Source organism: Hydra viridissima, unplaced genomic scaffold, assembly GCF_058129835.1.
Source record: "Hydra viridissima isolate aposymbiotic clone 2 unplaced genomic scaffold, HvirCarnegie_v1 scaffold_4, whole genome shotgun sequence".
Taxonomy (NCBI): domain Eukaryota; kingdom Metazoa; phylum Cnidaria; class Hydrozoa; order Anthoathecata; family Hydridae; genus Hydra; species Hydra viridissima.
In genome coordinates, this window is record NW_028324303.1 from 17501492 (window position 1) to 17509347 (window position 7856).

The window sequence follows — 7856 nt, forward strand, 5'->3', positions numbered from 1 at the left end:
GGCGGGTAAAAATGTTATTGGAATACATATAAGTAGGACCTTAAACTTTAATTTTTATTATTGTGAGTCAACTTACCTCTTGAATATAAGCAACTTACCCCGTGGTGGGGTAAGTTGGTGCAACTTTTTTTTTTTTTTTTTGAGGGCCCGGGAAGGCCCCAAGAATTTTTTTTTTTAAATGAATACAACTTTTAAAAGTTACCCAAATTCATACTCTTTGGGACTACACTTTAATATTTTCAAAAAAATGTGCCGTTAGGGCTACAGAGCTTATAGAGTAAAAACCGAGTCAACTAGCCCCGGTCTCCCTTACTAATGCTTTTAAATATAAAGTAGCAATACTGCAGTTAGGTGACCTAAAATGATTTTACTTTACGCTTTTTGCGCTCTTTTAGTTCAAGAACAATTCGCCGAAGGCTTTTTGAAAATGGTTTAAAAGCAAGAAGACCCAGAAAAAAACCATATTTAAACAAAAAACAACGAAAGAATCATTTGATTTGCGCAAAAGAACACAAGTAGTGGACAAAGGATGATTGGGTAAGAGTTATTTGGGGTGATGAAAGCAAAATTTCCATTTTTGGAAGTTTGCGAAAATTTAAAAAGCATGTTAGAATATTTATTAAAAGCAAAGTAGATAAATTTCAAAGTAGTTATTTTAGTATTTTATCATTATTATTATTATTATTATTATTATTATTATTATTATTATTATTATTATTATTATTATTATTATCATTATTATTATTATTATTATTATTATTATTATTATTATTATTATTATTATTATTATTATTATCATTATTATTATTATTATTATTATTATTATCATTATTATTATTATTGTTATTATTATTATTACAGTTATTATTATGGTTATTATTGCTATTATTATTACTATTATTTTAGAATTTTGGGTACATTTTATAAATAGCTTTTTTTTATTATTAAAAAGTTATTTCTATAATATTGTTGTTACTTTTTAAATTAAAAGATCGTAGTTAATAATAGCGTTTTATTTTAAAGAATATAGTTAATAATAGCATTTTAAATTTTATTTAATTCTATTATAAAAGTAATATAAATTTATTACAGCAAATAATTAAACAAGTATTTACTAGATAATATTTTATATGAAAATAGTTATTACATATACGATAATAAATATATAATATAATAATAAATATATGTTAATTTAAAATCAAGCACATTCCACTGCTTTTGTTCAGTAATCAAGTTGTAATTATTGCGTTTTAAAAATCACTTATGCGTGCATCTGATTTCTTCAATATATTTTTCTGTACCCTCCAGCTATACACCTCTCTACACTATATACCTCCACTTATTAAAACAAATAAGTAAAAATTTTTTCTGACTTCTAAATTGTACTATTACCTATAAAGTTTTTAAAACAGTTCACAAATAAGATATTTAACAAACAAATTTGTTTGTTAACGTTTATAACGACAACTTGATTTTAAATGTTGAGCAAAAATTTTCCTTGCATACTATTTTATATAGCTATACTGGCTACCTACTTACAAGTTAAAAAAAATCTAATTCCCCTTTTCTTACGGAATTAATACGGAGTTAAATATCAAGTTAATACAGATCATTGTATGTATTAATCTTTGTTATACGTGGTGAAATTTTAAACCAGAAAGCAATACTTCGATCAACACGTTTAAAACATTTGTCGACAAGGTAAAGTTCCACTAAAATATTGTCAATAAATTTTTTTCTTTTGGTAACAATTGCGCGAGTTTTATTAAACTTTTAATGCACGGCAAGTTTCCTTCCCTTAAAATAAACTTCAAAAATTAGGTCTTTCATACTCAATCGCTAAATATTAACGTGTGTTGGATGTTTCTTTTTGAATTCTTTTGTACTTTAAACAAGATACACTGTTAAAAATTTCCGTTAAAAAACGGAAAAATATTCTGTTACTTGCACGGAAAGTATCCGTATATCCATGTATGGGATGTACAGATACATTATGTACGGAAATTTTCCGTATCTGCGGCTAAATTTTCAAATACGGAAGTTTCCGTTGTATTAATAACTGCAGTTATAATTAACATGTTAAACCGCCATAAGTGATGATTTTTCAAACTTATATTTGGGTACACATTTAGCTTCAAAAAGAAATAGAAATATTTATAAAAGTTGACAATTGCATCTTCTTCTTCTTCGATTATTTACTGAAAAATTTGTAATGCTTTTATCAAAAGTTGGATTTCACTATAGATATAATATTTATAACATAATTTTTTATAAAATATAATAATATTGTATATTAATTTATATAAATATTATATATATATATATATATATGTATATATATATATATATATATATATATATATATATATATATATATATATATATATATATATATATATATATATATATATATATATATATATATATATATATATACTGATGTATTATCAACTCCAGGGATATTAAATTAATTATTTTTAATTATTTTGTGTTTAGCAAATATAATATCAATAAAGAGAGATATAGTAATTTTGTAACAGTTTTTAGCTTAAGCAAGAAAAAGTTAATTTTTAAACATTCTTACAATAATGAAATGTTATTTCATAAATTTAGTTTTTTTTTTAGCAATGATTAAGGACCAGATGGGTTAAAGTTATTAATTTTCTATTATAAAATATTCATTTTTCATTACATTATAATATATAACAATGGTATATAAAATTAGTAAAATAACTTAGTATAAAAAATTTAAAATTTAATTTTTTAAATGGTTTTATAATAAATCCAAATAAATTTTTATTAAAGATTAGAAAAGAACATTTAGATTGTTAAAATGTTTATTAGAATGAATAATTGTTACTAGAGTTAAAATAGAGTTTTAAACTTTTTCTTAATTTATCTGCTGCTCAAAAAATCATTGTATTATTTGGTAGGTAAATTTAGTAATTGATTATTAGAATTTGATTTCAAAAAAGTTCTAAAGATTTTTATTTACTTAATAATATAAAAAAATCTAATTTTCTAATTTTAATTTAAATCTAATTTAGTACTGGCACCAATGTTTCCTTACTCAAAAACTTATGCATTTTTATTTTTAGTTGATTCGAAATAGATAAGAAAGGAAATACTATATTTTTTTGCATTTGAGTTGATTTATTTATATTTTACGAAACTAATATATATATATTAGATAAAAATAAATTTTTATGTACTGTGGGGTGCAAAAAAAAGCCACACTGACATTTTTTCTTGATTTCAAGTATAAATTGTATAATCAAGCAAAACAAAAAAAATTGGATGTAGCAGTGAAAAATTCAGGAAAGAAGAGGTATGCATATATATAAACTAATATTTATATAACAAAAATCATTAAAGATACAGAATAATATGGGCACATTTAATATTTTAGAAAACAACGAACGGATATAGAAATTGGACGAATTATTGAAGCTGCTGACCGAGGAGAGTCTCATAGAAGCTATGTAGAGTGTTTTAAACTCCACTATTAGCAGATTGGTGAAGAAATATAAACAAAATGGTACAACTGAAAGGTCTATTGGATCAGGGAGAAAACCTAAAACTTCAAAAAAGGAAGATCGCTACATTCTTAATGTTGTCAAAAAAGATCGTAAAATCACATGTAGTGAGATAAAACTAGATTTGAACCTTACTAATATCTCAAAGTGGATAATATCTCATCGAATAAAAGTATCAGGGGAATTTTTTTCTGGAAAGCAAATAAAAAAACCATTTGTTAGTGAAATCAATCGCAAAAAAAGATTAAAGTGGTGCATTGAGCACAAAGATTTGACATGTGAACAATAGGCTAAAGTTATTTGGAGCAACGGGTCTCCTTTCATCTTGTTTTATAATAATCGACCTCACTGTTGGAAATTAATTGGGGAAAAATTCAGCCCCCAAACATGAAACGCAACCATTAAACATGACAAAAAGGTCAATGTGTGGGGTTGTTTTAGTGCACACAAAGTTGGACAACTTTACCGGGTGAAAGACACCATGGACCAGCATTTGTATCACAAAATCTTAGTTAATCAACTTGGACCAAGTATAAAAGAATTTTTTCACGGAAAATTTAATATTTTATTGTAAATCAAAAATGATTTGTTTTAGATAATATTTTCGATAACATTCAATCTATTTTACATTTAAAATGTTCACTTTTTAAATTTTCATATGAACAACATTCCTTTCATTTACGAAAACTATATGGCAATTGAGTTGCCACAACCTTTTTGTTGTTTAACGGGGAAAACGCATTGATTTTCAACGGAAATTTCAGTTTATATGCGGAAAATTTCCGGCAGCTACGATGACAAAACCTCCCGTTATTTAACGGAAATAAACGGAAAAAACCCATTGTATTTAAACGGAAATATCCGTTTATTTACAGAAACTTCCGTTTACATGTGATGGGTTTTTCCGTAAAATAACGGGAAGTTTTGTCATCGCAGCTGCCGGAAATTTTCCGTAGAAAACGCGATATTTTTTTAACAGTGTATAAACTTCTTGTTTACATCTTATTATTTTGATTGTCTTTGTTTTTTTTATTTTGCATTTTTAGTTTGCAGCAAAATATTACAATATTATTAAAGGAATTATGACATCATGACCGACTATTTTTCAACAAACAATAACAAATTTAAACCAAAAGCCTTATTAACACACGACAACTTATCTAACACAGATTTAGTATATGGAAGTTATATATTAAACACCATTTTGCCCAGCGGATTTCTGCGAACGCACAGAGAATGGACTCGCTTATGGACGAGAAAAAGTCTAGACGACATGATGTTGTCAGGAAGTGCTGCTGAATACTTTAACGTACCACTGTATATGAAGTATAAGGATTTAAAGAATACTAAAGAGTATGTAAAGAAGTATTCTTACATAAGTGATCAGGACTTGATGTTTACCATTACAAGTTTGACTCTTGTTGAAGAGGGGGATTCTAAACCAAAAATTCCATTTGCTGGAACGATAAAACCGTCGGAGCATCCGGGCTACGTTCTGATCGTTCCAAATGAAAATGAACCTTCACTCTCACTAGCTGATTACAGCATGAGTTTAGAGAGCGGTATGAGAATTCTAGATGGCTCAAAAATTATTGAAAGTATTAAGTCGAAGATGCGTACGCAGGTAAAACGTGAAGGCCCGGCATTGGCACGTAGCAACTATTTTGGACACTTGAGTGATTACGTGTTCTGTTTTCGATGTCAGAATTGGCCCTCTTGTGCCAGAAATTGGGTGACACGATCACGGTTGGGAAAATAGGCCCTCTTCTCAACTTATCAAACAAGTGACACAGGGCGGGTATCACGTCGTACGCATGGGGCACATCAAAAGTAGAAACAGAGATTTTGAGTTCAGATTGTCATTTTCAAAAGCTGAAATAACGCTGGCTCACTCTCTGCTTGATTACCACAGACGTCTCTACCTTTACATCAAATTGCTGCACAATATGCATCTTAAGGAGCCAAAGGCCTTGGCAACTTACCACTTAAAGACGACATTGTACTGGATGGTGGAGCAGGAGCCTAATGCGGACATTTGGAAGCCTTGCAACACAGCAGTTGCTTTCCTTCGATATCTAGATAGACTTTTACAATTCTTGAAGTACTACAATATACCAAATTATTTTGTACCAGAAAACAACATGATTGATCATATTGATCCTGTAAACTTGAGAGAAATAGTTAAGAAATTGGAGACAATACGCAGAGAACCAATGAAGTTTATACTAGCGTTCTTTGAAGAATACACCATTACTGTGCCTGAAGAACCCTATGCTTATTGTCCACCCCGTGAAGAGTTACGTGTTTGGAAGGGCATGATTTATGGTCTTAGAAAAAATTACGGCGATCAATTAGAGGTGGAAACGGCGATCTCAAACTTCCACCGATGCAGTTTACATCTAGCACTCAGTTGGCTAGTTGAGTTCACAGTGTTCTGTCGTGCGCAGAATATTTACGAGCCTACCAGCTACTGTCGCCAGATGTTTAGTTGTATAGGTGATGCGTTACGAATGGCATACGAGCACAAAATTTATCGCACCATCGGTAATAGTGACTTGACTGAATTTTATTGTTACATTCGTGGTGAATTTGCACAGATTGTAAGAGACTTTGTTCACAAACCAGAGCCAAATAAGGTAAACATAACTGATATGTTTCATCATTTTCTCTCCTATCTGCCTGAATACAAGTTAGTTAGCAGCGGGTTATAATATTATTGATTATTACTATTATAATCTGACCTTATTGTTGTGTGCGTTGTTTATACGATAATTAATCAGTTATCAGAGTTGCACTAGATTTTACCAAGACATTTTATAGTTTCACATTTGTTGTATATAAATATAAAAAACGTTTTGAACATTATGCAATAACCATTGCATGTTTAACTCGTTTTCTACTTTTTGTATAACTTTTGTATGAAGAAATATAGTTTTGTTATTTGGAATTGTAATGGATCGTATTTACAAACATACTTTATTCGGGTTGTATTTGCAAACACATTTTTTCGCCTTCTTGTCATGGTTGACTTACTTGTGTACCTAAGGGTTATGATATATATGGATTCAGAAAAATACATTAGTTTCATCTGTTTGTGATGTGGTATCTCTTTGTTTAATTTATATGGTTAAGACTGCGTCTTTCTTTCCTCATTCTCCCGTCCTCCTTGACTCTTCTTCTATAGAAATAAGGTTCGTTTTTTTTTTTGCTTTAAAACTTTCGTTTCTAAACACTATCCGAACATCGGTTAAAAAAACTGATTATAAGTTCTTAATTCGGTTAACCGGTGATATGAAGAAGGTAAGACTATATTTATCAAGAAAAGTTGTGGTTTACTCTGATTCTGAAAATGCTGATGAACAGAATCAGAGTAGTTTCTTTTTTGAAACGGACAACGAAGGCTCTGTCCACATAGTTCAGGCACTATTCAATTCAGTGCTTAGAACCTCCGGCTTACAACCTCAACTCACTTTACTAACAAGAGGAAGAAAGTTTTAACTAAGTTGAATGGGAAAACATTGCTCTTTGTTCAGTCATTTTTTGCCCAAATGAAAATGCTTCTGCCCGGCCATTTCATAGGAAAAGACTCTTCCGAGCGTTTGTTCCAAAAGAATTTTTGGATCTGGAAAACGCCTCAAAACATCATTTATTTGCCTATATAAATTGCCAATAAAATATCATTTCTCTATATTAAATCTATATAAATTAAGCCATTCACCCAATGAGAAATTATTTATGTAAATTTGGTATAAATATTGAATGACAAGGCGATTATTTACAAACTTGTCACTTTGATGGTCAGGAAACTTGAAGTTATTTCTTCAACCTTTTTATACAACAATTTATACTTCAAGTTAAAGGTAAAATTTGATTGTTAAACCATTTTTAACTTTTGCAATTTAAAACTTTTCAATATATTTTGATACCAAAAGTATCAAAATATATTTTGATACAAAAGTTTCTGCATTTTTTTATTTTTTATAATTCCAGAAACAACCTTGTAAATATATTTTTAATATAAAAGTGTTAACCTTTTTTACTGGTTGTTAAACTTAATCTTTTTCTTTTTATAGATTTAGAAATTATGACAAAATGTAAAAAAAATTTTTTCTTCCTCTACCAACTCAATTTAAAGAGAATCAATGAGATGTACAAATGAGATGCACAAATGAGATGTACAAATGAGATGTATAAATGTGCTATGATTTTGGCAACACAGTTGTAATGCAGATCGGGTCAAAGTAATGTGAAGCAGGAAGGACATAAGTTAGCTTTAAGGACAATTATCTTATTAGGAGGAGAGAGATCGACACAGCAATC

At 28.9% G+C, this 7856-nt stretch overlaps 1 pseudogene across 1 annotated transcript; it reads left to right on the forward strand.

The window, feature by feature from the left end:
• Window positions 1–1620: 1620 nt before the first annotated feature.
• Window positions 1621–6500, forward strand: LOC149890213 (uncharacterized; annotated as a pseudogene). The gene is made up of 2 exons (XR_016452264.1): window positions 1621–1701; window positions 4583–6500. The product of XR_016452264.1 is annotated as an uncharacterized LOC149890213 (transcript).
• The last annotated feature ends 1356 nt before the right edge of the window (window positions 6501–7856 follow it).